Genomic DNA, 27864 nt, shown 5'->3' with positions numbered 1-27864 from the left:
CACCTGAAGCATGATATACACGGATATTATGCACGGATTTTCAAATGGTTGATAGCTGCAGGTCTCTGGACAGGGCAGAAGGACACGGAAACACACTCACAGAAACACACACACACGCCTGGCTACTGTAAGTGACTGCGAAGTTACAGGAGCAGCAGGAGTGGGCGGATATGTAATGTGAGGTCCTTAAAAAATTAAGTTTGATACTTTTTATTTGTTTCTTAATTTGGGCAGGCATGCTGCTGCTATCAAGGGAAAAATATGCATACTTTACGAAAATGCACAAGGAGCGGGAAGAAGGGGGAGGGGGAAAGGGGCTGGAAGCAGTCTAAGAAGGCTCTGTACTATTTTTAGGTCGAACCTGGGCAGTGCATGCGCTACTCTGTGAGTTATGCTTATTGAGGTAGGGACTGGAAGCTCCGCCCACATTGTTCATTGGCTTGTGTCATTGTCCACTGTAAACTATAGCTGTTCTTTGATCAAAAGGCTTAGTAGTCCCTCCTTAGCACCCCATTTGTTGTTGCTCGGTAGGCTTTAATTACAGGCTCTGAGCACAATTTTCTCAAAAAGCTTTTTTCCTGCCTGCTGTTGTAGGCAGGACATGCTCTCGTCTAACGCTTTTATCAATTTTTATAGCACGCATTTGCAATGCAATAGGTCTCGCAATTGCGGGAGTTTAAGCTATTGGCATTGTAAAGGACTATGGGCCCGATGTAGTTAATAGTGAAATACCGAATTCTAAATACCGAATTTTACTCAGTTGGTATTTAGAAATCGGTAAATTCACTATTACCGAATCGGTAATTGTGATTCGGTAATAACAAATACCTACCCATTCATTCCTATAGGCTTGGAGGACCATAGGAATGAATGTGAAGACATTCGGTATTACCGATTCTGTATTACTTAATCTGTAATACCGGGAGGTATTTCAAGGGTGCCAGGGTGTCCAAAGGACACCCTGTTGCACCCTTAAAATGTGCATGTGTGCACATGTGGAACACATGCATGCCCTAAAGGCATGGTTGTGTGCCACATGGCACTTAAAAAAAAGCAAGAAAGTGCTTTTTTAAAGGAATTCGGTAATTACCACCAACTTGAAGTTGGTGGTAATTACCGATTCCTTAAGGCCCAAAAGCACTCTTTTATGTGCTTTCTACATTGCATTTATGGAATCGGTATTACTGATTCCTTAAATGCAAGGCCAATTAGGAATCGTTGTTAAGGAATCGTTATTTATCGATTCCTTATTACCGAATCTTTCCCTACATCACGAATGCCTAAATACCGGTCGGTAACGGTGAAATTTACCTAATTTCACCGTTACCGACCGGTATTTGGACCACCTACATCGGGCCCTATGCCTTTTATTTATCCATTTTAAGAACAACACATAAATAAAAGGCAATGTCATTCACATTGCCAATAGCTCAAACTCTCATAAATGTGAGACCTATTGCATTGCAAAGGCTTGTTTCTTTTACCCTTGAGAGAATGGCCTCTGATCCTCTTGTTTAAAATCTATGTGATGACCCGTAACTAAGACACATTACTCTCCCTAAGTATATGCTTTTTTCATGTGTTAGTGTATGATATATACACAAACTTCATTTCTCACAAGAGGATAAGTGCCTGCAGGTATAACAATCTTGAGTGTGCAGCCTTTGGTAATTTCACTGCAAGATCCTGTTGTTTTACTAGGTGTCTGCTTAACAGATCCCTATTGGAGGAGAGTAGAAGCTGCCACTGCTCAATGAAAAAATAAACCAGACCACCTAAGTGCAGCTAAACCGGGCCAAATGTTGACTGTGGTGCTCATTTTAAAGAGAGTCGGTGAGAAAGGCAAGAAGAAGAGCAGCCCAGCTGCCAAGGACAGAAAAAAATGCAAGACAAAGAGCATAAAAGTAAAGGTCCAAGGATATAATAGTGAGCTTGAGAACAGTGACTCTAATTTACCTATGGCGATGAGATATGAAATATGGTTGTGCTGTGAATGTGACCTCAAACAAACTTCACGCTTGTGCTCTCCCCAAACCCCTATCACTGAGAGTAACTCCAGGACCACATCTGTGGTACTATATCTAATTGTTTATTAATCTAGGGTAACTCGGCGTTATTGCTCTTCCAAGGTTCTTCAGTGTAATTTTTTCAAGTTAGCCCTGCTGTCCTGATTCAGGCACCCTTAAAATCAAGTCACTGAGAGCTGTAAAAACTAGGTTTCAGCATTTCAAAGTTTTGATGCTACCATGAACCTAAAGCAGTGTCCCTTCAGTTGAGTGGGAGCCCCCTTGTCTAGTGCCACAAGCCGCAGTCGATAGTGGGAGTACTTGCCGGGCGGTGACGTGGGGAGGGAAAGGGGCAGGGTGGGGGGGTAGTAAACTGTGGATTACAGAGGTTTACAGGTAAGTAAAAATATATTATAAATAAATAAAACAAATTTCGTTGGGCACACTGCAGCGTATTTGGGGATGCAGTGCACGCAACGAAATTCGTTTTATTTATTTATATGTTTACTTACCTGTTAACCTCCGTAATCCATAGTTTACTTCCCCTAGCCCTGCCCCTCCCCCTCCCCACATCCCCGCCTACTCCCACTACCGACAGCGGCTGAGTGCCACCTCCCTTCCCCAGAAATGGAGCATTCGGCTCTGATCATCCGTGACACAGATTCAGGCTTATTTGGTTCTGTGGCATTCTTTTTGGATGCCTTCCACTCAAAACCAATTCCATTGAGTGTGTACCCCATAGGCATCATACACTCTTAGTAACACACATCTGATAACTATCAATTGATGGTTTTTGCCCTTCAGCATTGTCCATCAATGTCCATAACTTTTCTAAGATGCACAAGGCTCTGGGATTCCAGGCTGTAATGGAACTAACTTTACCAAGTTGTGTTCATTTCCATTCCCTGGCATCCATTATCTACAAAGACCTTGCTGACAATAAAATTTCCATCCACAGAATGGAAAAAAAAATGGATGAAAAACAGAACTGCTGATGACCTCCACAAACTGAAAGCCCTCCATGCAACAGGAAGACAGCTCATCACACCAGCCAAAGCAAAGCAATATGCCAACACAATCAATGGAGCCACCAAAAGAAACAGAATGCTTTTTAAGACTATCAACCACTACATTAACCCCCCTACCGGATCCTCCTATTTCTCTCTCTACAGAAAAGTGCAATGCCAGAAGACTTGACAGCACATCAACAACACCATGCCTGCATCATCTCTTCTGCCCACCTCTTCCTATAGAATCCTTGTTGGAAGGGGGAGTCTCTGGTTGGCGCAGTGCAATACTGGCGACAATCAGGGCCTCTCTCTTCCTCGTCAGGGCTGAGGGTTACCTTCAAGATAACCTCTGCTTACCCTCTAGGTAGTGTGGCTTAAGCAGTCTTAGGCTAATCTCTGGGGCATGTAAGGTTAAACATTTGCAATATTACACCGTCACAACCAACCCACCACACAATGACACCAAACTGTATTTGTAAAAATATATTCTCTTTATATAAATTTCAAGCAGGCTTGTAAATACAGTCTTGGTTATTTCAAATGCAGGTTCCAGTTACTCTTTAGGTTAAGTTGCCACAGTTCTTTCTCAGTAATAAGCAATCTTTGTTTAGTGTTATTCCCAAACAGTTCTTTCAGTGTTCTTTCCTTTCAAAGAGAAAGCCTCTCTCTGTTCTGGGGCTTTGGGACCCTCCCCGGGCCTTCGGAGCGCCTTGCAGCGCCTCTCCTGCCTTCAAGGGTGAAACTGACTCGGCCCCTACCAACTCTCACGCATCTCGCGGTAGGCTTGGAATGGACACCAGAGAGGGCCTCGAAGAAACCCTGGGCCTTTTCCAGAGGTGGGGGCTGAGCTCGGAGCAGAGCAGCAAGCAGGCGATCAGAGGAGCCCCGGGCCTTTTCCAGAGGTGGGGGCTCCCGGCTGCAGTGAGGAGCAGGGAAGGGTGAGAGGAGCCTCTGGGGCCAAGGCACCTTCAGGAATGCTTTCTTTCAGGAATTGTCAGTGCAGAGGGGTCCCTTCTGACAGCGAAGGATCTCCGGGAGGCAAGGCACCCTTCACAGTGCGGGGTGCGGCCTCTCCTGGGGGGGCAGAGCAAGGCAGGGCAGCCGGGTGCAATCAGATGCACGGGGTCCAGGCTACAGGCTGCTCGAGTCCCCGGGATTCCGGCGGGAGGGGCTGAAGTCTCCTCAAGGGCTCCGTGAAGCAGGCAGGGGTAGAGGAGCGGCCGGCCTTAGCCCTGGGGCAGAGAGCGACTCCGAGAGGAGCGAGGCTCTCAAGGGCAAGAGGGCAGGCTGGCTCCCGAGTACCACGGCCCTAGGAGGGGGCGAGAGGGGGCAGACTTCACCTCCGGCGGGAGGAAATACTCGGCCTCAGGCAGGGGACGAGCCAAAGCACAGGAGAACCCACTGGTCCTGGGGTTCAGTTCAGGGGCAAGCTCAATCAAGCCCTTGGAGATCTTTCAGCAGAGTTTGGCACAAGTTGAATAAAAGCAAAGTCTTTCCGTCTTTCTTCTCCTGCTCTCCTTCAGCAGCAAGGCACCCACCACAGGCCAGTCTCTTGGGGTCAGAGTCAGTACTTCTCCATGCAGCTTCCAGGGTCCTTCTCTTCAGGCAGAGCTTCTTCTTTGCGCAAACTGGATCTAATTTACAAGGAGCAGGGCTCCTTCTTTTATACCCAGTTTCTTTTGTTCTAGCAAGCCAGGGGGGCCTCTGCATAACTGCTCCAGTCTCTGAGTACTTGTTGTGGGTACTTATGACTTCTGCATTCAGTGTGAGGGCAGGCACATCAGCCGCTCCCCAGGGGGGCGGAGCCGGCATTGAGAGGGCAGGAGTGGCCTGAGTACTTTGTTGACAAGCTTCGGTCCTTCCTGGGCCAGGTGCAGGCTGAGTCATCAGTCGCTCCCCAGGAGGGCGGAGCCAGCATTGTGGTGGCAGGGGCACAGCCTGATGCAACATTCAGGGGAAACTCCCACCACCCATTAAGGGGTCCTCCTGCTAATCACTACCTGTCAACTCCCAGCCCTGTCACTCACACACACCAGACAGTCAGATCCACATCCAAGCAGAGGCGGGCTGAAATGGTTAGGCCAGCAAATGCTAACTTTCTAAAAGTAGCATTTGCAAACACAGGATATTAAAATAAACTTTACTAAAAGAAGTATTTTATTATTCTGAGTTCAGGCATACTAAACATTAATTTCTACCATGTTCCCTGAGCCTGCTGGGATTATAGAGTGTAATAATTCCAGCAGCCCAACTGGCCTAAAGGGAACTGGTAGCCTTACAATAGTGAAAAACGAATTTGGCAGTAATTCACTATTAGGACATGCCACACACATCAGGGCATGTCCTACCTTACACTTACAATGCACCCTGCCCTCAGGCCTACCATAGGGGTGACTAATATGAAGTTAAGGGAAGGTTTTAGGGGCTGGCAAGTGTGTGCACTTGCCCAGCCAGTGTGGCAGTACCAGACTGCACGCAGGTTCTGCAATGGCAGACCCTAGACACATTTTGCTAGGCCGCTTCTGTGGGTGGCGCAACCAGCGCTGCAGGCCCACTAGCAGTATTGGCATTCACAAGCCCTGGCACTCCTGGTGCACTTTACTAGGGACTAACAGTAAATCCAATGAACCAATCATGGACATCAATCACATGTACACTTTACAACAGGGAGAGCATATGCACTTTAGCACTGGTCAGCAGTGGCAAAGTGCCCAGAGTCATTAAACCAACAAAAACAGGTCAGAGAGAGTATTGGAGGAAGGCAAAAAGTTTAGGGATGACCCTGCCAAGAGGCCCAGGTCCAACACAACCCCCTTCCAGCCAAAACGCAGGGTAGACCAATCACCACTGTGATGGGCTTCCCTGCTTAGGGCGATAGAACATGGACCTGGCCCGCAACAGCAGGGGCACATTCCAGTTCTACGCCAAACTGAACCTATTTCAAATCCTCTGTCCATACTCTCAGGGTCCACCCAGCTAATCCATGGGGCACCCTTCTCTTCCTCTGTGGACACCACCTGTGCAGCCTTGAACCTTAATTCGCTCACAGGTGTGTCCCAACAGGCAGACAGAAAAATGTCACAGTGGCCACTGACAGTAGTCAGGAATGAGACCCAAGCCTTACGCCTCTCAGGGCTCTCAAACCTCTGTGGCCTTAAAGAGTGGGGGGCATTAGCCCCAGGTGCTTGGCACCCTTGGTCCACTCTCCCTCCTGTCAGGTCAGGTATGCCATCCTGGCACTGACCCACCAGCCTCAGGTCCGTACCTGACGGCTGTACTAAAGACTGGGGTGGCCTCTCCCACACCCGGTCCTCCTCCTGGGGGCTCTGTACCCTCCCACCTGGAGTGGTACCCCCTTCCAGAATTGTCAGGGCACCTGTGGCAGGTGACCTGCACAATTCGCCCACCAGTTCAGGGGTGCTATCCTGCAACTGGGGCACCAGGTCAGGGGGGACACCCTGCACCTGGCCCTTAAACCTAGGGTCTAAACCCTCAAACTGCACCGGGGTCAGAGGCGAGGACTCCCTCCCTCTGCACCCCCTTCCACAGTACTGCCCACTCCCAACTGGAGTGGTACCCCTAGAAGTGACATGGGCCAGGACACTGATTACAGTGGTCCTGCCCTCCAGGTCAGACAACACCTGACCCTGGCTTCTCAACTCAGGGACCCAACCCTGCAGTTGAACACTTGCCTGGCGCACCAGGACTTTCCGGGGAGCACGCCTGCCCCCCCTGAGGGTGGCACATAGCTCATGTGTCGTGCAACAGCCTGCCCGGCGCGGATCTCCCAACCCCTGTCCCTCTGACAGTGCGGGAAGATCCCCCAGGACAGAAGTGGTGTCCCCCTGGTCATTCACTGGGGACGCAGCCCTGCTGGCTGGCCCCTGACCCACTGGTTCTTCCACTGGGGACTCTTTCCCCCTCTCGCCCCTCTTTCTGGACTTCTGCACCCTCCCAACTGGAGTGGTACTGCCAGTCACCAGAACTACTGGAGCCCTGTTTACAGAGCCTCCACGTTCTCTAGCCACTGGGGGATCCCCCTCAGCGGGTGACTCATCCGGACAGCCTAGGCTCCCCACCTGGTGTTCCCTTAAAGAACCATCCAGGCTCTGAGACTGAGGTTGGGCACTACCGGGACAAAACCCATTCTCACTCCTTCCCCTTAAGGACAGGACGTGAGGCCCTACACCCATCTCACTACTACAGGACCTAGCTGGGCTACTCTGCGCCACTTCCACCACTCTGGGCTGGAAGATACCTGAGCCACTCGCCACAGGATCACACCCCAATGCCTCTCCAGACCCTCTGGAATCCACCACAAGGTCTGCCTCCAATGTGAGCTCCCTGGGGTCAGAGAACTCACTCTCAAACAGGTGTTGGCATAGCTCTGGAAAACTGGGACTTACAATATGCTCTCCCACAATTGGATTACACAGCCCCCTAGCAGGGTTAACCAAATTATCCTTCACCTCACCATCCAGCGCCTCACACACATACTCCACACCATTCTTCTGAGACTGGCCAGACAGTAGCGAACTGTCTCTGTCACACAACCCACACTCTTCTGGGCGGTCCTTACACTCACCCACCAGGACCTCAACCATGGGGGAAACCCTCCCGCCACTAGGACCATGAACTCCTACGCCAGCTACCCTATTCCCTTCAGGGACGCTGCGCACTACTGGAGCTACCTCATGCCCTTGAACCTCCTGGTGTAAGTTAACCCCCTCCAAGTCAGGTGCCATATCTCTAGGTGCGCGCGCTATGCTGTCTGCACTAGATACCTGAATGTTGCTGCCACCATCTGAGCTGGGCTCCACCTCCAACTCAGCAAAGCTCAATCTCTGAGCTACACACATTTCTTGTTGCTGGGCTGAAGCCCTCCTGGCCTCAAGCCCCTCGAGCTCCAAGTCAAGTTTCCTCATTCTTAAGTCATGTGCAAGCTCCATTTTCATTACTTCCAGGGCTAACCTCCTAGATTCTAGCTCCAGTTGCCCATTTATTTCCAGCTCTGCCAACTTCAATTCATGATCTCGGGTTGCCTGTCTGTCCGCCAGCTCCTCTGGCGACAGACCTCGGCCAGAAACACTGCTACCCAATGGGGAGGTTGCACCCCTACACTCTGGAGTCAGGGGTCCCTCCAGCTGCTGTTCTGCATCCTTAAATTCAAAATCCTTTCCAGGGGCATTCCTTGCCTTGACCCAGGCCCTCAGCGCCTTTTGGAACTGCTCCCTTCTGGAGAGTCCGGTCATGGAAATGTTCAAATTTTTGCAGAAGCTCCTGAGCTGTTTCCCAGTGTAGTTTTCTAGTTTCTCCCAATCACAGTCAATAGAAGAAATGGATGCTGCCTTTTCCATTTTCACTGACACAGGCATGACTTCAAAAACACATGGAGATCTCTTCTCGCAAAACATAAAAAAAGTCTGTGGCTTAGATACTGGACTGTAATCACTATGCAATGGTCAGTAGCTAAGGTAAAACACTGCAAATGTAAATTCGCGAATCCCACCGCTGCCACCAATGTTGGAAGGGGGAGTCTCTGGTTGGCGCAGTGCAATACTGGCGACAATCAGGGCCTCTCTCTTCCTCGTCAGGGCTGAGGGTTACCTTCAAGACAACCTCTGCTTACCCTCTAGGTAGTGTGGCTTAAGCAGTCTTAGGCTAATCTCTGGGGCATGTAAGGTTAAACATTTGCAATATTACACCGTCACAACCAACCCACCACACAATGACACCAAACTGTATTTGTAAAAATATATTCTCTTTATATAAATTTCAAGCAGGCTTGTAAATACAGTCTTGGTTATTTCAAATGCAGGTTCCAGTTACTCTTTAGGTTAAGTTGCCACAGTTCTTTCTCAGTAATAAGCAATCTTTGTTTAGTGTTATTCCCAAACAGTTCTTTCAGTGTTCTTTCCTTTCAAAGAGAAAGCCTCTCTCTGTTCTGGGGCTTTGGGACCCTCCCCGGGCCTTCGGAGCGCCTTGCAGCGCCTCTCCTGCCTTCAAGGGTGAAACTGACTCGGCCCCTACCAACTCTCACGCATCTCGCGGTAGGCTTGGAATGGACACCAGAGAGGGCCTCGAAGAAACCCTGGGCCTTTTCCAGAGGTGGGGGCTGAGCTCGGAGCAGAGCAGCAAGCAGGCGATCAGAGGAGCCCCGGGCCTTTTCCAGAGGTGGGGGCTCCCGGCTGCAGTGAGGAGCAGGGAAGGGTGAGAGGAGCCTCTGGGGCCAAGGCACCTTCAGGAATGCTTTCTTTCAGGAATTGTCAGTGCAGAGGGGTCCCTTCTGACAGCGAAGGATCTCCGGGAGGCAAGGCACCCTTCACAGTGCGGGGTGCGGCCTCTCCTGGGGGGGCAGAGCAAGGCAGGGCAGCCGGGTGCAATCAGATGCACGGGGTCCAGGCTACAGGCTGCTCGAGTCCCCGGGATTCCGGCGGGAGGGGCTGAAGTCTCCTCAAGGGCTCCGTGAAGCAGGCAGGGGTAGAGGAGCGGCCGGCCTTAGCCCTGGGGCAGAGAGCGACTCCGAGAGGAGCGAGGCTCTCAAGGGCAAGAGGGCAGGCTGGCTCCCGAGTACCACGGCCCTAGGAGGGGGCGAGAGGGGGCAGACTTCACCTCCGGCGGGAGGAAATACTCGGCCTCAGGCAGGGGACGAGCCAAAGCACAGGAGAACCCACTGGTCCTGGGGTTCAGTTCAGGGGGCAAGCTCAATCAAGCCCTTGGAGATCTTTCAGCAGAGTTTGGCACAAGTTGAATAAAAGCAAAGTCTTTCCGTCTTTCTTCTCCTGCTCTCCTTCAGCAGCAAGGCACCCACCACAGGCCAGTCTCTTGGGGTCAGAGTCAGTACTTCTCCATGCAGCTTCCAGGGTCCTTCTCTTCAGGCAGAGCTTCTTCTTTGCGCAAACTGGATCTAATTTACAAGGAGCAGGGCTCCTTCTTTTATACCCAGTTTCTTTTGTTCTAGCAAGCCAGGGGGGCCTCTGCATAACTGCTCCAGTCTCTGAGTACTTGTTGTGGGTACTTATGACTTCTGCATTCAGTGTGAGGGCAGGCACATCAGCCGCTCCCCAGGGGGGCGGAGCCGGCATTGAGAGGGCAGGAGTGGCCTGAGTACTTTGTTGACAAGCTTCGGTCCTTCCTGGGCCAGGTGCAGGCTGAGTCATCAGTCGCTCCCCAGGAGGGCGGAGCCAGCATTGTGGTGGCAGGGGCACAGCCTGATGCAACATTCAGGGGAAACTCCCACCACCCATTAAGGGGTCCTCCTGCTAATCACTACCTGTCACTCACACACACCAGACAGTCAGATCCACATCCAAGCAGAGGCGGGCTGAAATGGTTAGGCCAGCAAATGCTAACTTTCTAAAAGTAGCATTTGCAAACACAGGATATTAAAATAAACTTTACTAAAAGAAGTATTTTATTATTCTGAGTTCAGGCATACTAAACATTAATTTCTACCATGTTCCCTGAGCCTGCTGGGATTATAGAGTGTAATAATTCCAGCAGCCCAACTGGCCTAAAGGGAACTGGTAGCCTTACAATAGTGAAAAACGAATTTGGCAGTAATTCACTATTAGGACATGCCACACACATCAGGGCATGTCCTACCTTACACTTACAATGCACCCTGCCCTCAGGCCTACCATAGGGGTGACTAATATGAAGTTAAGGGAAGGTTTTAGGGGCTGGCAAGTGTGTGCACTTGCCCAGCCAGTGTGGCAGTACCAGACTGCACGCAGGTTCTGCAATGGCAGACCCTAGACACATTTTGCTAGGCCGCTTCTGTGGGTGGCGCAACCAGCGCTGCAGGCCCACTAGCAGTATTGGCATTCACAAGCCCTGGCACTCCTGGTGCACTTTACTAGGGACTAACAGTAAATCCAATGAACCAATCATGGACATCAATCACATGTACACTTTACAACAGGGAGAGCATATGCACTTTAGCACTGGTCAGCAGTGGCAAAGTGCCCAGAGTCATTAAACCAACAAAAACAGGTCAGAGAGAGTATTGGAGGAAGGCAAAAAGTTTAGGGATGACCCTGCCAAGAGGCCCAGGTCCAACAATCCTGCAGTGGTCATTCTTCAATAATATATCTCTTGTCTTTCCTCAAAGCTTTCTCACCTCTACTAACGACTGTTAATGCCTTCATTAATCACAGCTTCTTCTCAGAAGTTTGTAAGACAGGCCAGAGCCTCCCACAACTAATGAGACCTACATGAGACCCTGATGATTGTGCCAAATGCCGACCCATCACTCACCTATATTTCATTGGCAGGATCATTGAAAATGCAGGCTATGTTCAACTCCAACTATCTCATGCATAGCTACCAGTCGGAATCCACAAACTTACACATCATAGATAATAACCTCCTAACCACAGATGAAGGTGGCCCCTGCTGCCAGATATTGCTGGACTTCTCAGCTGCCTTAGACACAGTCAACCATCAATCTTGCTCTCATACAGACCTTGAAGTTCTGAATGGGAATCACTTGCAATATCCTTCATTGATTCCCCTCCTACCTCTCCAACTGATACCAGTCTGTTCACATGTGCATCTCCAGGTCCCAAAGGATCCCTTTTCCCTGTGGAGTCACCCAGGGTTCCATACCATCCGCTGTCATCTTCAACCTCTACATGGAGCAGCTTGGTGTTCTACTCACAGATAGGCAAATCAATATTCATCAATATGCCAACAGTAGCAAATTAGATCTGGCACTAACCGAGAAGGGCCATCCTGGGGGCGATGGGGTAGATGAAATTAATACTAACTTTGACCAACGCATTATGGAAGCCCTGAATTCGGTGGCACCATTGGGTATGGCGAAAATAGGAGGCCGAGTGCAAAGATCGGCACCTTGGTATAATGCGGACCTGCGAACGGCCAAAGCAGCATGTAAACGTGCTGAAAGGCAATGGAGGATTGCCTATTTATCTCAGGCCAAAACAGAATATATAGACTGCAGGCGCATTTACCATACTCTGATTAGGAAAGCCAAATCATTGTACTATTGCAATAAGATAGAGGAAGCAGAGCAGTCCACCAAGGAGCTTTTCTCTATCTACAAGTCTATTGCAATAGGGAAACCAGCCGTGGTGCCTAAGAAACTATGTACTACGGAGGGTTGTAACCGGATTGCTGAGTTCTTTGCAGCAAAGGTTACCAACATCTATAATTCCTTTCCCCAGAGGACAGACAACGCCCCTACTTACCCGGAATCCACTAGAATGAAAGGGGAACAACGGTTATCCACTTTTGTCGCTCCCCCCACTGCGGAACTTCTCCGTGTTTGTGGATCTATAAAATCTGGCTCCCCTAGAGACCCGACCACTCCTAGTCGGCTAAAGGGTAGTTTGCCAGTACTTGAGCCTTATGTGCGTCATCTACTGGACACCTCCTTTGAGTCCCAGGTGGTCCCGAATGCCTGGAAGCAGGCAGTGGTACTTCCTCTGCAGAAGAAGGCCAACGTCAGTTTTGAAAAACTGGACAACCTCCGTCCCATCTCCCTCCTGCCCTATATGGCTAAGGTGGCGGAACAAATTGCCAATATACAGCTTATGCAGCACGTGGAGATGGCTTCGCTACTCCACGACTCGCAATTTGGCTTCCGCCCCCGCCATTCGACGGAGTCTGCTCTTCTCGTGGCGGTGGAAGCACTAAGACAGGGTGTGGACGAGGGCCAAATATGGCATTGATCCTTCTAGACCTAAGCGCAGCGTTCGACACTGTAGCACATTCCACCCTGCTGCAGTGTCTGAACGGAGGAGGGGTGACAGGAGCTGCGCTTGGTTGGATCACGTCCTTCCTGTCAGACAGGTGTTTTCAAGTCAGGCTAGGTGAATGCTACTCTAGGGAGATGGAGTTGGGCCAGGGCGTGCCTCAGGGCTCGTCTCTGAGCCCAACCCTATTTAATATCTACGTCTCCCCCCTGGCGGCCATCGTGGAAGGATATGGTCTTCGTCTGGTGTCATACGCCGACGACACGCAGCTGGTCATCTCCCTTTCGCGCGCGCCCGATCTTGCAGCGGACATCTTCAGGAACTGCATGCGAGATCTTGCTGCCTGGATGTCCGCAAACTGTTTAAAACTGAACGGCAGCAAGACTGAGGTGCTCGTGGTGGGGAGTGGCCCGTCTGCGTGGTCATCGGCGTGGTGGCCGCCCTGCCTGGGTGAAGTCCCAGTCCCCTGCCGTGAGGCCAGGAAACTTGGTGTGTGGCTGGACAGGGACCTTGCCTTCGGCCCACAGGTCGGTCGGGTGGCGGGGGTATGCTTCAGTGTCCTGAGAGCCCTTAGGAAAGTGTTAGATCTGCTTCCCATTTCTGCTCGAAAGACGCTGGTGCACGCCCTCGTCACCTCCCGACTTGATTATGGGAACCTGCTCTATCTGGGGGCCACGGGCAGGGTCATGGGCCGCCTGCAGGTCCTTCAGAATGCGGCGGCGCGGTTGGTACTTAGGCTCCCCAGGAGGTCTTCCGCCAAACCAGCTTTGCGGGCCCTCCATTGGCTTCCCATTGAGAGGAGAGTGGAGTTTAAGGCCCTTGCCACATGTCACCGCATTTTGAGCGGTAAAGCACCTAGACCGCTCCAGAGCCTAATAACCCACTATGAGCCCACACAGTCTACGGTCTTCTCAGACTGGGCTGTTAAAAATCCCCAGAGTATCTAAGGCACGTATGGGAGGCAGGTCCTTCAGATACCTCGCTCCCAAACGTTGGAATGCTCTCCCGCTGGAACTGCGACTTGAACCCTCTGAAGTCCTGTTCAGAAAAAAACTTAAAACACATCTATTCAGCAGATAGCCTTGTGTGGGAGGAGGGGGGACAGCTACTCCACTTATCACAGCGCGGGGACACGCCAGTGGCGTAACCAGGCGCTTAATAAATGTCCAAATAAATAAATAAATAGCATAGCAAGGATGCCATGAGCTGTGGTGTAAGCAAGGAAAATAGCCCCTTTGACTCCTGTTGGGATAGTGAAATACAGCAATTTACCAGGGTTTATTGGCACCCTCAGGGTTCTGGGTCCTGATGCACTACACCTGCTGCAACAATGGTAGCTAGGCCTCGATACGCCAATGATGCACAACTCTACTTGAAAGTCTCCTCTGTTTCAGACAACTAATGCCTCAAACACCTCAGACATGGATGTCCAATGCCTAGAAAGCTCAGCATAACCAAAACTGAATTCCTATTATTTGGTACAGAACTACAAACAAGAAACAGTACAAACATGGCCAGTAACAAAAAATCTTTACAGCATCAAACCCTGACTTTCACTGAATGCTAAGTACTTGGATGTACCCTGGACACCAACCTTACCCTCAAAGAACACATTGCCAAAAATAGAAAAACGGCCTTCTACTAGCTGTCTCCTAAAGAAGGTGAAAGTGTTTCTTCAGAGAAATGACTAGAAAGAACTGCTGTTCAAACCTGTATACTGTTGCACCTGGACGATGGTAGCGCCCTGCTCCATAGATTCTTAGATAGCACACTGGCACACCTTGAGGGCATTATACATGCCGCAGCATGTCTCACTCAGGGCCGAAAGAAATATGATTTCATCACCCCCTTCATGATGGAACACCATTGGCTCCTCTTTTATGCCTTCACCATCTTCTAATACAGCTGTATCGTTTGCAAAGTCATCATGACCAGCATCCCCACTTATCTTGCAGACAAGCTCACCATATCTGCTGGCTCACAGCACACCAACATCCAGGACACCATAGGACTGAAAACTAAGAAGAGTAAAAAATTAAAAAACATTGTGAGAGGCCTTTTCCACCTATGCACCCAGGATTTGGAGCAATATCCCCTTATCCATCAGGACCACCCCAGATTTAAAGACGCACCGCTTTGTTGAACACTACATCACCATGCATTAGTTGTCCCAAAACAAACTACTTCTCCTATCACTCCTTGACTTTATGTTTGTCTTTAACCATGTACAGAGCTCTTCTGCCTTTTGGATAGGTTCTTGCTATAGAAATACCAAATACAAAAATACATGAATGCTGAAATGTTTTTTTCTTGAGAGCAGCTACTAGCCTGTAAGTGTGCCCTGGTGCTAGGCAACTGGACAACTTATTTCTGTTAGAACAATTAAGTTTTCAGATCTGTAGGAAACCTCTTTGGGTTGGCCTCAGCTATAAGATGTCTGGGAATGTTGTTCCGCAGCTTTAACGTAAGGAAAGACAAAGATCTTCCGCCCTGCCAATAAAAATTGATTTGAGGAATCGCAAGGAACAGATCTTCTAAAAATCGTAGGGCCCTGCCGGTTAGGTAATTACTCAGTTTCTCTGACAGAACCTCAGGGTCACATGTATAAAAGTCCCAGTGAGAAGGACACAGCATCTTAAAAAGTACTTCCTTAATTAGTGGTAGCCAGTGTAGCTCTTTTAAGCCTGTGGCGACTAAATCAAATCTCTTTATTACCATTAATAACCTCTTTCCCCAATGTTGTACTCTTTGTGGTCTAACTGGTTTATCTGGAAGTCCTAAGTGCAATGCATTGCAGTAGTCCAGGAGTTATAAATTAATTGTTCGGACTATTGGTTTGTGTGTCTGCTATGGAGTAAATGAAGCACCATAGCATCCTCAGATACAAAAAACAGGAAGCTGAGCCCATATTTACTTGATTATTAAAATGTAGCTTATTGTCAATGATGAAACTTACTTTTTTGCAGCGAGCACTGGAACGGGAGGCTCTTCTAAATCTACGGGACACGATTTAGGTGGATAGGCAAGGGATAGGAGGCCAAAACAAAAAAATCAGTTTTGTCTCCATTCAGCACCAATGCATTGGTGCACATCAACTGTATCACTACCACTATACAATTTTCTTCTCATCTTCCACTGACACTATGGGTTGATTGTCATCTGTAAATTACATAAAAGATAATCCAAAGCACTATTTATTTTGCCAAAGGAGAAATACACAAATTAAGAAAGGAGGGACTCCAAATGTAGCCCTGGGGTACCCCAGATGGTAAGACTCCCTTTTTCCAAGAGAAGGAAGATACCCTAGCTGATTAAATGTGGTTACGGTTGTCTGACAAAATATCGAAGTGCAAAATATAATTTGAACAGAAGATCGTGTCAAAAATATCAAGGACCAAAATATCGACAAGGTACGTGCAAACAGGTAAGTATAGACTTACAATATGCGTGGAGTTAAGCTTAGTAAAACTTTGCTTTCCCAAAGAAACTTGCTGTCAAAATATTTTTGGACTCGATATTCTTGACACAATATTTTTGTCTACACAATATTTTTGCTTTGATATTTTGTCCAACCACCTGGATAAGAGTGAACTAGGCCAATCTTAGGCTCTTCCTTCTACACCCATTGTTTTTAGTCTACGAATTAGGATGAGATATGAGACAGTGTGAGATCCAATAACACCAGTGCTGCAATATGGCTCTTGTCCAGAAGCAGTCTGCTCTCATGAAGTGCTGTCACCAATCACTCGCTCTGTGCAGTGCAGTGGCCTGATACCAATTTGAGTTTAATTCAATATGCTGTCAGCTTGAAGATGCGCTTTTAGTTGTCTGTCAATGTCTTTTTCCAGCATGTTCTCTGGTAATAGCAATCAAGAGATTGGCCTATTGTTGGACAGTTGGTAAGGCTCTGTTGATGGCTTTTTCAAAATGAGAAGAATGTCAGCTTCCTTCCGTGAATAAGGACATACGGCGGAGGTAATTGAAAGAGCACATATCTGTCAGGAAGCTCGACAGGAGTCCAGGGGTGATCCCCAATCTTATTGATAGCACTGATGTCTCAATTTTTAATGTATTTCACCTCCCCGTGAATTTCTGGAATGATGACCACAGCTTTGGCTGAATCCTATTTGTTAGCTTGGTAAGCCCTGGCTCCGCTAACCAAGAATCTGGTTCAAACAACCAGACAAGAGACGCTGTTGTCTGGTCGAAATCAGCCTCCTGGGCTGACTTCAGCCCTGGGAACCCCATCCCCGGGAGCCTGGCCTTTTTTAAAATTATATTTGTAATAGGCCACTTTTATTTTTACTTTTACCCTTTAAAGGTGATAGTCTCCAGGGCCCAGGGGGGTTCGCGTGGCCCCCATTACATTTAATTTAGCAATGGGGTGGTGGTGGTCCCCGGGGGTGGGTCAGATTAGCCCCCTCAATTTACTTTTCTATATGGTCTTGGGGAGGTGGTGGTCTTCAAGGCCTGGGGCCTGCGTGCCCCCCTTTATTTATATATAAGCTCCGGGCAGGTGATGGCCCCTGGGGCATTTATAATCCCATTGGGGAGTGTGCGCCTCTCCTTTAATTACCCGTTGAGCTGGCCCACCTGGGTGCCTATTTCAGTAGTAGCCGTGGTCCAGCATGGCTCCCGCCAATTATTATTTTTTTGCCCAGCCGGGGATCTCCAAAGAGGCCTAGGAGATCAGGGTATTCCTACCCTGCCCTCTTCTCTTTCATTACGTTTTTTGTGGAACTCAGCTCAAGACGAGTCCCAAGATGGCTGCCAACACTTCCTGGTTTGAAGTGTTGGCAGCCAATCAGCTTTCAACACAAGATTGGAAGGGTTTGCAGCGCCTTTGCATCCCTATATATCCTCATTTGGATTTTAGTCAATATCTCTAAAACTACTGAACAGATTTACACCAATTTACAAAAAGGCACTTTCCTGGACCAATATCTACCTTTCTGCCAAATTTGATGAAATTCCGTTCAGCAGTTTGCGCTGTAGCGGAGTCTAAAATTCCTATGGGAATAAACATAGGGAAAATGCGTTTTGGGACACTCCCTCTTTTCTCGGACCACGCTTGATGGATCAACAAGAAACTTTCAAGACAGCACCTGGACTAAGTGTGAAACTAGTTTCGTAAATTTCACAAGGATTCGTCAAACAGCACCAAAATTATTTGCAAAACAATAATTGATCTTCCTCTGGAAACTAGGTCCTAACTATAACTACCTACTGGCAACCTCCAGTATGTAATAAGGCTTACCAATACACGGCAGACCAAAGGGGGGTCTTGCGGTGTACGTATCCAATAAGCTTGTAGTTAAGAAAATTTCCCTTCAGTGTACTTCTTTGTATTACCAAATTCTTTTGATTACTTTTAAAAATGGTATGTCATATTGTTTTATTAATTTTTATAACAATCTTTCACCTGCAGAATGTGTTAAAATTGTGTCTGAAATTTCACTTTTTGTAGGCGATCTATGTGCAAGGTTTGCATCAACTACATGTAATGTAATCTGGGGAGGGGATTTCAACGCACAATTGTGTTCCCATTATATGAAATCTGACTGTGGCCTCCTAGACGAAAATGATTGCCCTATGACACATTTTACTCACTCCTCTGTAGGAGATTCTTTTAATGGTAGCCTAATGTCATTGGAACTGTCTTTTGCTAATGAACTTACCGACCCCCCCATGGAATTTAATCCCACTTTTCATGGTAGGGGTTGTTTTAGCACCATAGATTTTATATTATGCTCTTATTCATTAAAGGGTACTGTTTCCCGGTTTAGTACAGGATCAGAAATTTCCGGAGACCATTTCCCTAACACGATAGTGCTAGCTCTACCTATGAGTGCACCTCAACCCCTTAAGAAAAGCCTTCTGGCCCAAGAAACATTGTCCATGGCCAAAAATAATGGGTACTGTGTGAAATGGTCAAGAATTGAACCAGTTGAAACATCAACTTCTGTGATCTTAAATGCACTCCCTTGGATTAATACATGTTTAAACGAGGCATCCTCCCCAGCGCAAATTATCACCAGTTTTGGGGAAATTCTGAAAGTCATCCAGAAGGTACTTTCTCGAACCCGTAAACCAGGCTGTCCCAAGGAGCCAGGCTGGTTCAATACGGCTTGCAGAAAAGCTTTAAACGCCTTAAAAAAAGAGCTACATAATCCAAACAGAGACCAAGTAAAAATAGCTAAACTAAGACTTGAATACAAGCAGGCTCAACATAGCTGTAGGAGAGACCATAAGAACGATTTATGGGCCCAATTACACGAGAGTTGTAATAGAAAAGACAGCATTCTATTTTGGAAAACGGTAAAGTCTCCCTTCCTGAGCGAGGGTAGTTCACATCAGTATTTGGATGTAGCTGTGTCTGCGGATGAGTGGGTGTCCCACTATTGTAAAATCTTTAGTGACCCCCCCGCAGAATGTGCCGCTCATCCCAACTTTGTACACGAGCCCATTGAGAAAGGGGAATATCCTATTGACCTTAACTTCTCTCTTGACGAAGTTATAAGCGCACTATCTTCCTCAAAAGCCGGAAAAGCCCCTGGCCCTGATGGCGCACCACTAGATATATTTCTTTTAAATATCGAGTTGTGGTCTCCCATAATCACCCAGCTAATCGCTGCAGTATTAAAAGATGGCCTTTTGGACTCTTGGTCCTCTTCCATACTGCTCCCAATCTTCAAAAAAGGTGAGAGAAACAACCCTGCGTGTTACAGGCCCATCTCCCTCCTGGATTCACTGGGTAAAGTCGCGGGCCGTTTAATCCTGGACCGCCTTCAGGACTGGGCGACAGAAAAGAACATCTTAACGGACCTACAGTATGGATTCCGGGAGGGACTGGGCACTGTCGAACAAGCACTAAACCTAACACTTCTAATAGGGAAATATGCTGGAGTTAAACGGGGAAACCTTTTTATGGTCTACGTCGACCTTAGCGCGGCGTTTGATTGTGTAATCCATGCCAAGCTGTGGTCCATTTTGGACGAGTTGGGCGTTGACCCACCTCTTATCAAATTCTTGCGCGAGCTTTATACTGGCGCCTCGGCCCGCGTAAGATTTGGTACTGGTGGAGAGTTGACACCATCTTTTCCAATAAACCGCGGAGTAAGACAAGGCTGCGTCCTCGCCCCTTTTCTATTTAATTTATATACCAACGGCCTGGAAGCGGCCATGCTAGAGGGGAGCCGGGATCTACCTACCATCAATAAGCGCCCGATACCAGCACTCCTCTATGCGGACGACTCCGTAATTTTCACTAGGACCCTAGTGCAGCTTCAGAAACAGCTGGACAAATATTGCACTTTTATGCTCTCACTTGGGCTAAAGGTCAATAAGACCAAGACCTTTGTCATGCAATCAGGGCCCAAGGTAAAAAGCTCGAAACATCTTTGCATAGACCAATCAAAACTGGAACGCGTTACGGAATACCCCTACTTGGGCATCCTTGTAGACGATAAATTATCATGGAAAAGGGCGATGGTAAATAGAAGATTGCTCTACCAACGTGCAACTTCTGCCCTCGTCTCCTTTTCCAGAAAAATGGGTAAACCATCTCCCTCAGTACTGCTTAAAATCCATCAAGCTAAATGCCTGAGCATCGCCACATACGGAGCCGGGGTTTGGGGCTACGTAAAAACAGATGAACTACAAAAAATTCAAAATGGCTTCGTAAAATATCTCCTGGCTCTACCCCGGAGCGCCCCCTCTTTTGGATGCCATATAGAGCTTGGGATAGACTATTTAACAGATTATGTTAGGTGTCAACCAATGCTCTAATGGCACCGCATATGGACAAAGCCCCAGTGTCATCTTACGCGTGCCCTGATCTCAGACTGTCTCGAGATGTCGGCCTGGAAAAACATCCCATGGCTGTCTTATGTGGTCAATTTCCTGAAAGACCTTGACCTCACCCTGTACATCATCGAGCCTTCAGCCATCACTGAGATGAGTAGAAAAACCCTGAAAGATCATTGTCTTACTCACCTAAGGGAACTCCGTATGTCTGGCGAAATATCTAAACAATCTAATGCCCATATTTTGATGGTTCAGATGTCTCCAGGTATACAACCATATTTATCGTATCATATATCCAACTATGAAAAGTACCTATTAACGAGGTTTCGCTTTAATTTGTTTGTTCGTTTGGTTACCTTTCCCAAAATGCTAATCTGGTCACACGATTTGGATAAATGTCCATGCGACAAGGTCTCCCCCCAAACAACAATGCACGTAGTACTGTTTTGTCACTACTATGCAGTACCACGCAGGCGCTGGGTTCTACCTTTGTTGCGCCAAATGGGGTTGAGGACCTGTCGCCCGGCGTTTTTAGCCTTGCAGCAGCTCGATTCGCAATATGTGGCAAAGAATTTAGCCGTGTTCTTGAAAACTTGTATAGCCATTCGTAAAACTCTAGAAATGAATTTCGCCTGAATATCAGTACTAACGCTGTAAATGAACAAAAACTGTATTCCTGCTCATTTTATTTTTTATTTCCCTTTTTAATAATTTTTGTATATTACCTAAAATGTTCCAATAACAATTGTGATTTTATGATGTATTGTTTAACTATGATGTACTTTTTATGATTGACAAAACGGTTAATCGAATAAAAGAATTGAATTGAATTGAATAAGGCTTACCAATGATCACTTTCTAGAATCAATACCTTTCACAAGGTAGTCAAAGATGAAGGACAAGTTTGACATCATTTAGCCTACACTAAGTTGCATTACTTTGCGGCTGGACCATCTGGTGTTTAAACTAGCTTGCCGAAGACCCTTCTAGGAGGCTATGAGCATTGAAATACCAGACCACTTCTGGTGGCACAGGACGGCCTTTATGTACTCACCATGCATTAACACAAGCCTCTCCTTCATTGGCTGAAGTCAAATCTTTGGCGAGATATGGAGTGCAGTCTAAGAAAAGATACAAGTATTAAAAGCCAGATTAAACAAAGCACAGATGTTCCATAATTCAGCAATACCAGTAGAGCACATATCTTCACAGGATTATAGATGTTACATGGGCTGCTGATGGCCTCTGGAATTCAATGCAATACTCTGACACATGAAGTCTCCACAATACTTGCAGCAGCCTTTAGATCCTCACCGGGAAAAAAGGACTCTCATCATACCAAGGAGCAACAACTATGTGGTGGGTGCCTGAGCTTTTCCAAATATTGTATTTTGCTTATGGAACACCCTCCTGGACGAACTGAGATACATCAGGCAGATTCTGCAGTTCAGGAAGGCCTTGAAAACCTATCTGAAGTAGTAGGCTTATTGCTGACAGCTGTAGCACTTTTTGTGCCTTTTATGTTTCAACACTTAATAATATGGTCGATCGATTGTTATCACTAAAGCCAATGGTATTTGATTGGGAGGTCGTGGATAGTATTGGCATCCATAGAGTCTCACCTACATTATCTGGCATGCAGATTGAATGAAGGTGATCGCCTACGTGCATGTGCACAGAGGCATGAATACAATTCACAAAAGCATTATCGAGTATGGGAAACAGTACTACAGGAGTAATCCATTACACAATCTTACAAGGCGTTTTAAATGTCCAACTCTCAGTATAAGTGCAAAGCGAACACAGTCCGTTTTTATTTGTACTAATTGTATAGTGATATTCCCGTTTTTATTCCTATTTTTGGATGTCTTGGGGCTATTTCAGAAAAGTATACAAGAATACATAAAAGAGTACTACGGGGATTACTATTTCAAGTATTCCAGAAGGCCTTTGTGAATTGGCCCCTATAGTCCTGCCCTAATTTGTAACTGACAAAAAACCACTCTGAAAGGGCCCGCAAAATGCAGCTATCACAACTCTTACGTTTTCTGTCTGCGCGGGTATTGTAATGTTGCCCAGGCTCGAATGATGAAACATGACAGGGCAGAGCTCCCACTTCAAAGCAACTGACCAGCACAGAGCATAATCAGTTAAAGAATTACACAACGAGACATCTGCAGCTGCCCAGAGCCCGCCCGTTGTTAACTCTTAGATAACAGGAGTTTTTGAAAACAGATTGCCGATAAAAACATGAAATTTGTCAGCAAAGAGGGCAGCCTGACCCCAGGGAAGTAGGCGACCTTTAATTTGTTATTTATTAATCTAATTCCTCGGATTTTCTTCCGATGTAGAATGCTGTGCACTTGTTTGGGGGGCGGGGGGTAAACGTTTACGTACATCAGGTACGTGGTAAAAGCGCGTGCATGAATGGCAGATCGTTGTGCCCCAGACGAATAGTTTTCGATTCAGCCTGCAGATGTCAAGCGTTCATGTTGTGTGAGTTCGTGCACATCCACAAACTCGCTAGTAGACAGTGTGCTTTCAGAATAGGGAAGGTACGCCTAGTAATTGATCTCAGTCTAGGTAAGAGTTTTCTGCGGACGAAAAGAATAATTCTTTAAATAGAGGGGACAAATAGTTTGCTTCTGGAAGAAAAAGAAAACAAATATTAAGTGCAAATGCAATTTAACCTTCACAATTTCACATCTGGAAATGTACACCTATTAAATTTTTACATTTGGGAAATGTTTACACTTGTGAGTATTCCTGGGAATCAGAATAATTTGCAAAATTTACAGTTGAGGTTGAGATTGTCATCTAGTAAAATATAGAAAAAAGTAAAAAAGTTTATTAAACTTGGAAAAAGTTCGGACAAATATTGTTGTATTAAATATTACTCTGAATTATTTTTATAGATTTATTTTAAATGTGGAACAAAAGCACTACATCACTACCCATTTAATTTTGAATCAAATCTTTAATTATTTTGCAGACATTTACATTAAAAAATAAATTTGTACCTTAATTCATTTTTTTATCCTGCATTAATAATTATTAGTAGTGATGTATAGAATTGAAAGTAATTTCATTATATTGTAACACAAATTAATACATATGTACTATTTATAGATATTTTTAACTTTAAATTATGTTTATCTCTTTTGTAAATATTTAAAATATTTTAATTTCATATAGCAATATTGTCTATGTCATTTGAGTCCCTACCTCTATTATTTGGTATAGGAAAGTGTTGTAGTATCAGTAGTTGGCTGTGTGCAGTGCTGGACTTACTACTGTTTTTTGGTAGTAGTAACTTATATTTGTAATTTGGCTCCACCCCCCTTTTTTATGGGGTGGAAAAGTGTAAGTCTATACTTTTCAGTACATTTACACTAACCTTTTGTAAATAGCCAAAAGTAGCAAAATTACCCAAAAGTGTAAGGGTATATTACACATGTAAATTACTCACTCCCAAATGTAAGTTTTCCTTCTGAATAGCCCTGTATATGTGGCATTGATTCCCTAGTGTCCAATATACACAATAAATGCTTTCCCCAAAAAAGTATAACCCTCAAAAATTTCTGAACACCATGAGGTGGACAGCTAAGAATTAGATGCAAATAAATGGTGGTTGATGAACTGTGATAAAGCTTTTCTGAGGTTGGTTCGCAACGTATTTCATTGCTATATGACGTCACATACTTATTTTTTCTTCTCCTAAACGCTTCGTGATCTCTCTAGCCTGACACTAATTTTAAAATGTGCATGTCATACCAACTTCCACCAGTAAGTGAGCTGCAGTTGCATATGAAACTGAGTCTAGGTATTTTTGAGATAACCACACTTTTATCTGTTTAATCAGACAGCTTAAAGATCCAAATTCTGTGGTATGCCCTCTGAAACACAATTCTAAAAATTGCCACATTCTTGACAAAGATTGCTTAATGACCTTAAGCTGAAGGCAGATATGTGTCTGTGACATAGAGAATGGTAGATGAAACAAATCAGGAAAAACTGAGTGCTGAACCAACTCCACGTCATAACATCCTTCATATAAAAGGAACATATCCGCAAATAAGTGCATGAATTAATTTTACACTGATCACTATCAATATCAGATGTGCTGAATGGGAGAAAGATTCACTTAGAGCCTTTGAAAAGCAAAGTGAATGTGGTCACTTATCACTTTAAACTGGCACTTCGGGTTCCCAAAGTCATATAACTGTATTCACAAATAGCTACATGTGAATGCATATTTTATGCACTCATGCCTTATGATCGAGTTCACATGCTAAAGCCTAAAATCAGTACCGTGGCCTTCGTAGGTTTTATGTTGTTGATGCTATGTCAATTATCTCTGCAACCCTATGGCTGTACAGTCTAAGTTTACTGCATCATTAGTATATTATTACAGGGCCGACATTAGCACTAGTGGTGCCCAGTGCGACAATCTTTGTTGGTGGCACCAATCAGAAACTTCTCCATTGATTCCCTCACTACCACCCCCCAAATGTGCCCCTCATCTCTTCATACCCCCTCTCGTATACATATTTGACTTCTTTTATTTTGCTACTCATACAAATGTAGGATGTCGGAGCACTTTATGTTACACACACATCATATAGAGACGGTGAATCATAGAAGTGTGTAAATCAATCTATTGGAAACATTGCATAAGACAATGAGGACTACATGGTGTAGGAGTCACATGTCATCCATACTGGTAGTCAGGCTATTTTAAGAGTGCTGGGTCTGGAGAAGCATAAACTCAGGATTTAAAACATAACAGAGTGATTGGGGTTGGCGTTAATAATAAGAATTTATTTCTACCCAAACAAAACTTTTTTAGCCATGAAAGACTGCAAAAAGACAAGAGTCTAAATCTGTGCCTTTGCACGCAACACTTAGATGCCAGCTCACAGCTCACTGTGCTATATTTGAGGGATTGTAACTTTCAAAAACTACAAGTGGCAAAAGGATCTCTGTGACAAATGCAGCAACCCATTGAGCTATCCACATAAAATATAATTCTGTGATCTGCAAGTTGCACATGCTCTGCAGCAGGCACATTAACTCTCTGCCCTACTTCATTAATGAGTCACACATCTCACATCTTTCCAGCAGGTACATTGATCATCAGAGTTATCTTGACATTTGTATTACTGCCTGAAAAGGAGTGGGCACAGAAACAACTCTCCAGCAAGTACTTTTAATTCCACAAGATATTTTAAAATGCAGCTCCCATGAAAGATGGTGTCCTGTGAGGTGGCACCAGTGGCACCACCCTAAAGCCGGTCCTGTATTATAATAATACTGTGACATGGGTCTAGTCCTACCGGGGTAGGGTGATTTAAACTCAAGCTCGTTGTAATTCCCTCAGCAAGATCAGCAGTATATAGGCATATTAGCATTGCTGATAGAGCGTAAACCTGCTTCAGACCTTGGTTTGTATATTTTTTGTGACAGAACAAAGGCAGCCTTATAGTTCAAGAAACATGCACACAGTAGAGCTTTCTTCATATGAACATGGTTGTTATTAGTAAGGATAGAGACAGGATGTTGTTGGCAGTGTTACAGTTGGGTTGCATCCTGTCTGACAGTAAGTGACCCAATTTGACATCCTTAACTTGTTCTTCAATGTGTACAATTAAAAATATTTTTTAGCCTTTCACCTCTATGTCAATTAGGTTGATCAAACAGTAATTTACAGGGATTGAAGGGTCTCACTTTTTCAGCAGATGATGCAATATTGACCCCTTCCAAAATTCAGGGAATGGTCAAGATTCCAAAGCAGATGCAAATACTGCCGATCTGAATAGTTCCCCCCCTCAATAATGTAGATCAACTGTAAAAAGAAGTGTGTGAAGGTCAGTAGGACCCGGAACACTACCTGATCAAATGTCTCCAATTACTTCACCACCTTAGATGGACAATGAGATAGAGCTTGTGGTGATTAGAAAGATTATTAACAGATAAGGTCATATTTATGGGTTTGTATCGCGCCGGCCTCACACCCGAAGGTGTATCTCCGCGCGGTGCTATGAAGTGAACAGGTCGGGCAGCGCTGATCCTAGAACAGAGTAGTCTTTAGGCATTTCCTGAAAGCTAGATGGCTAAGGGAAAGTGGAAGATTGTTCCACAGACGAGGGCCCATGATGGAGAGGGCACGGCCTCCTTGTCTGGTCTTATTATGTCTGGGAATCTGTGTGAAATCCAAGTGCTCTGAGTTACTCTATTCCTTGTCGACAGGCTTTGCTCTTTATCTGGCACTTGTACACAAGATCAAAACATTTTATAATCACCAGTTTTTAATCATGAATCGTGGTCCACTGGGCCTCCTTATACCTTCATTGGTTGACACAGACCTTCGATTCTAAGATTCCTCAAGTGCAGCTGTCATGGGACTTTTAGCCAATGTTCTAAGTTTGTAATTCAAACTTTGTTCTTCCAGTTTCAGGTCCTTTGCATACCAGGATGTTGATTTCAAACTAGGCTTGAGTGATGTAAACAAACGGCTTGAGGGAGCTTTGTTTACATATCAAGAAAGATTAAACTGATCTCAATAATGGTAAATTTTTGTATGCCCATTTCAGCCTACTTCTACTCATTCTGTCCAATAATACCTTAACTTTGGATTCCCATCTCCATCGCACAAACGTCGTTGTGAGCCTGCTGTACAATTTTGTATTAAATTAGAAAAATGCCTCTGGTATTTCCAGGGCCTTTCAGAAAATTGACAATGCCATCAACCACGTCCCTTGAGAGAGCATAACTTCCAGAAATACATGAAAATACTGAAAATCTACTACTAAGGCCAAGAAAAGGGAAATGTTAGAAGAATAAGCTAAGGTTTTAGACGCAAACCATAATTGACAGTATCTCTGATCCGGGATCCAGTAGAAACTACTAAATTGCCATGTGATGGGACAGAACTAAGGTAGCAAAGGCAGTCATTTGATTTGACTATAAAGGTGGTGCATGCTAACATACCTCTGATTAATCAACTACAGTGTATCCCGAGTACATTTGAAATGGTGGGACCTCACTATTGCTTTGTACACCTTGTTATTTCCTATGTGCCAGTCCTGTGTAAACTTCACCCTACTATCCCAGGCTCTCACATATACTGTTGGCTTTTGCAGTGGGCTAGATATGTTAGGATTAGGTTAGTTTCAATGCATTTTTATAGAATAAGTTCTATCTATACATATGCTACATATGTAAAGTACCATGATTTATTAGTGATGTTCACAAATGCAATCCTTACTATAAGGTACATGAGACACATTTAAAACGGTAATAAGTGTGATAAGTGAGCATATT

The 27864-nt window shown here is 45.8% G+C and overlaps 1 protein-coding gene across 1 annotated transcript in view; it reads right to left on the bottom strand.

Annotated features, from left to right (window-relative positions):
* LOC144811986 (cathepsin E-B-like) overlaps positions 1–27864 on the bottom strand; it is a 461737-nt gene that overhangs the window by 282869 nt on the left and 151004 nt on the right. Inside the window, exon 3 of the mRNA XM_078673901.1 lies at positions 21596–21662. The gene's annotated coding sequence lies outside the window, so the exon portion shown is untranslated. The remainder of the gene's footprint in view (positions 1–21595; positions 21663–27864) is intronic.

This window comes from Lissotriton helveticus, chromosome 1_1 (genome assembly GCF_964261635.1).
Source record: "Lissotriton helveticus chromosome 1_1, aLisHel1.1, whole genome shotgun sequence".
NCBI lineage: Eukaryota > Metazoa > Chordata > Amphibia > Caudata > Salamandridae > Lissotriton > Lissotriton helveticus.
The sequence above is the reverse complement of the archived record's forward strand: the minus strand, read 5'-3'. Positions and strand labels throughout refer to the sequence as shown.